We start from the raw sequence: 4533 nt of genomic DNA on the forward strand, positions 1-4533 counted from the left end.
GTAGCTATCGCTACAAAAGTGCAAACTTCGGCGCGCTCATGTGTGCCAGGGAACACATCGCACCGGTGAGCGCGCGATGACCTTCGAAGCACCCTGTGCGCAGCGCGCACAGCCGGCGGGCGAGGAAAATTAAGGAGGAAAACGCGGGTGTGGAGGAGAGTGTCGCTACTTTCAATATCAAGGGGCTTTAAGCGGCGCGAGATGAGAGCGCCGCGGTGCAGCCCCCAGCCTCTCCGCTGTCCTGAGTGGTAGTGGTGCATTTACTTTTGTGGCCGATAGAACATAACTCCATTCAGAAGTTCGGGATTTGTCGAATTTGCATTGGCATATTACTCGTGAAGAATGGATGATACGTGGGCTGATGCAAGCGGACGGATGCTGACAGGTTGCATTTTTTTCTGACACCTTTATTTCACGATGATTACTTGCCTGGCACTGGAAGTTCTTGTTCTGGAAGGGCCTGTTTTCAATTTCTTTTCTCAAGTTTAACAACTAGTGACGTGCACTAAGGCTGAACTTATAATAAACTATGACGCCTCTTCAACCAAAACTTTCTAATTTGAAACCAAACTTTTCGAAGCCGGCTCGGCACCTTCTTCAAGGGTGACTGGGAGCTGTGGCTAGCGATGGCGTGTCATAGTTTATTATAAGTTATCAAACCTAACCAGACAGGCAATTATGTCGAAAATGTTTTCAAAACGCTGTACTGCCTGGGCTCGATGCGAAAAGAAGTCTAACAATTCACTTCCCTCGCTCGTTGTGCGATGTTCATCGCTGGAAAAAGCATCGAGAGCGCATCCAAAGGTCATCCAAAGCGCACTAAATCGTCGATCGCAGAGGCCACTTTGTAGGCGAATCGCGCTAAACGAGGAAGAGAACACTGCAGAAGAAAGCGTCCCTGGTTTCCCTTGACGCGAAAGTAGGCCTACGCCAAATCGTTCCGCTCGCTCCGTGTGCGGTTTTTGTCATCAAAACCACCAACCTGGTTACATTCACATGCGCGCGGGCACTGGTCCATCGACGACAAAACCCATACTGTCTGTGGATCATGCCTGAACACGGAAAAACACCGAACGCGAGAGCATTGACGCATATTACGAAGTGCGATCCAGCCGGAGGTATCTCTTCTAGTCTTTCGTCCTTGTTTTGTGCTACCATGCATACTGTATATTTTTGACTTTGCGAGTTTCCTTTTGTGTTCCTTGAAAGCAATTTCAATGCTTTCCATTTCAGAGGCGGATTTGTGGGTGACTGTTGGAGGGCCGACTGGGGGGGGGGGGGGGGGGTTCCATTTGAACCATGTATATTTCTGGAATTTGCGTCCTAAAGATGCGGTTCAGCATTGTTTTCCTATGAAAATTTTCTCACTCGTATACAATCGCCCTGCAAAAGGTGCAGACACAAATGGTACTCAGAATTTTTTCGTGGGCTACTGGTACTGTTGATTACTGAAGTGCGGAAAACACTTATTTTCCTGACTATATCCCATGCACGACAGAATCCACCCCTATAAGGATAGGATGCGCGAAAGCGACGCCAGGAAAAGCGACGCGGAGGATTTAAGTAGCATTGCCTATTAACACAATATTTAAGCGCCAGTATTCAGTACTTAAGAGTTGAATACTCTCCCGACACAGGGCTACCTGAAAGGCAAATCCTGTAAAGCAAGAAGATAAAAACACTCGGCCTTTTTGCCTTCATCAGAGGACCGGGTGGCTGCGATCGCCACCAGTGCAGGCTGCGGCGTTGGAAAGGAGAAACTCGTAGATAGGGATCACCTTGGCCAAGCAGAAAATTGAACAGGCCACGCCGAGAATTGTTCATTCAGCTTCTAGACCTACAGACGCGAAATAGACTTCCCTTGCAAGGAGGGTGCTCTTTGAAGCAGTTTCGAGGTTGCAATAAGTGTAAGACACAGCCGGACTCAAGAAAGGTTGTAGATGGATTGTCGCATTTCCTCGGGCAGAGCGGCACTTAGCGACCGCTGCAACAATTTTTTTTTCCGCACTCTTGAAGGCACTCAGGATCTCCTTATTAAAAAGTCGCAAAATACAACGATGCTTCCACGTGGTGAACGCGGCCGTACGTGGCCATAAAGTGCACTCGCACTTACTCATCAGCACCTATTCAGCGGCGGTTTTATCTCAGGCTCGTCTAGAACCACAGACTTGAACCGGAGCAGGTAGGAAAGCCTTAGATCCCCGACCAGCGTTTCCCGTTTTACTTTGGTATAGACGAGCGGGGACACATTATATGCGCCGCGCAAAGCGCTTGTTTGCGACCGCATAAAAGTATTGATTATGGTGGTTGAACGTAACGCTCATGATCTCAGGAACCCTACAGGCACAACTTCACCGTCTCATTCTGCACTAGTATGCAAAGTATGGACAAAAAGCGTGCGGGTTTCTTAGCCTTATTACAGGGAGGCTTATTATACACCTCCCAGTCATTAGGAACATTTGACTTTGAGATGCAAGCGACGCACAGGAAATTAAAACAAAGGAAAACCACACAAATTCTTCATGCGACGTAGTCAGACTTCTCAAAAGTTATGCTCTTAGCTAAGTGCTTAGAGGCATACTACAAGCTAACTTAGGGTGAATTCGCACGTGCCTATATCAAGAGATACAGATATCCAACTTTTCGGAGGTAAAGAAATAAAGTGTATACAGTTGAGCCCACCTGTAACATTACGTTATGCACATCTGCTTCTTCATTCAGGCCTTGAACAGTTCTTTCCAAGCTGTCCAGGGTGGTCGTACTTTTCACCGAAATCGTTTGTGCCAACGAGCTGCTTTAGGGACGCAGTATTACTAATTACGACATGAGCGTTCATAGCATCTGGTGGTAGTCCGGCCTCCGCGTCTCCGACTTTCATCAGAATTGTACTGCGGAGCCGAATTTACGGCGCCTTCTCGTTCGCTCTAACAGAGTTGAGCTGTCAAGGTCGGTCATTGATCTCAGGCGCAGTCTTGTTGCTCTAATGTGCATATTTTGACGGTAGCACCACCCTCGTTCGTACCAATCGACTGTTCTGTGTAACTGCCGCAGTTATTTAAGTGGGCTCGACTGCGTGTAAGCTCTTCCCTTGCCCTGCTCTCCGAAATTCAGGTGCTGCTACGACTCAGCTTGCGACACGGCGTTTGACCAGCCGACGAACCCAAAGTAGGGTGGCACGCTGAGGAAGAGCCTGCGGGATTCTCTCACGCTTCGCTCGCTGGGGATGACCTTCCCGGAGAAGGACTCCTGGGGACAGCGACCGACGACGGACCGAACCAAGGGCGCCCGTTCGGGGGAATAAAGGGACGAAGCCATCAAGTAATTACCCGTTTCCGTCAGGACCCGGCACCACGGTAGAGGGCTCGCCGCAGTTGAGGCCCGCGGCGTCACAAGAAGCACACGTGTTTTCGGTGACACGGAACCGCTTGCGCCACTGTAGCTGCACTGCAGTAATTAGCAGCAGACTTGCGATTTCTCCTCGTCCGTTCCCACGGGTTGACTCTGCAACGAGTGACTACGCCTGCTAGAGTGCTGTGCTCCTTTGATTGGTTCCCATCTTGGAGAAATGTGCCTCGCGTTGGATTGGCCACCGCCTGATGGAGGGGCGGAACCTCTGGAGATTTTATGGACGCCCTGCGCAATGGCAAAAAGACTCATCCAGTCACTCGACGCTATGAACTATTAATTTTTTCTCTTTTATCTTTCCTCAGTATGTAAATAGTTTCGTAAAAGTGCCATTAAACCCGCTAGTTTTCGTTTTCACGAACTTCAAAGCTTCTGTCTTTCTTCAGCCCGAAGACTCAGACACGCAACGAAATAGAGCCCGGGTTCGAGATTGCCTGTGCGCCACGACAGTGCATCATGGAATCACGCCTTTACTCCCGCAACGACATCGAACGAAGTGCCAAAATTTAGGCACCTCTTAACCTGTGTGTTCCAGTTAAGACGCCGACCTCAAGAGCGTCTTCAGCCATTCTGCGAATGTACAAAAACAAAGACTGACCGTCAAGCAATATATTTTTTTGTGGCACACAGTTATGTTATTCTGAAAGGGTCGTAACAAACACTGGTTTGTTTGTTTTTTACTAGGCGCCCCTTTAGCAGAAAAATTAACGCCTCTCTTTTCAGTGCGTATCAAGAGGGTATTAAAGACCACCGAATCCTTGAATTCACAGCCCAGTCCTTTGCGCCAGTGGTTTAATTACCTCGTTTTCACCCACTTCATATACAACAAATCCCGTGGCCTCCAAAGACCTCGATTAGGAGACCCGTATTTTGACTTTTTGTTGCCTTCTAATGGCCATTACATGTCGTCATACTACTTTGATTGGAGGCAATCGTTCGAACCGTGGCCTCTTCTCAAAAGGAAAAAATTAATCGCAGTGTGCCTTGAGCAATAATACGCCTCCGAAAGCCACTGAACAATAGTTTTCTTAGAAGAGGATCCGAAATCAAAACGGCCTGTCGTTTTTGACAGCCGCTATTGCGCAAAAACCTTCAGCGCTAGCATGTTATGAGCACAGTTTGCGCAGG

The sequence above is a fragment of the Amblyomma americanum genome, chromosome 1, assembly GCF_052857255.1.
Source record: "Amblyomma americanum isolate KBUSLIRL-KWMA chromosome 1, ASM5285725v1, whole genome shotgun sequence".
In the NCBI taxonomy this organism is placed as follows: Eukaryota; Metazoa; Arthropoda; class Arachnida; order Ixodida; family Ixodidae; genus Amblyomma; species Amblyomma americanum.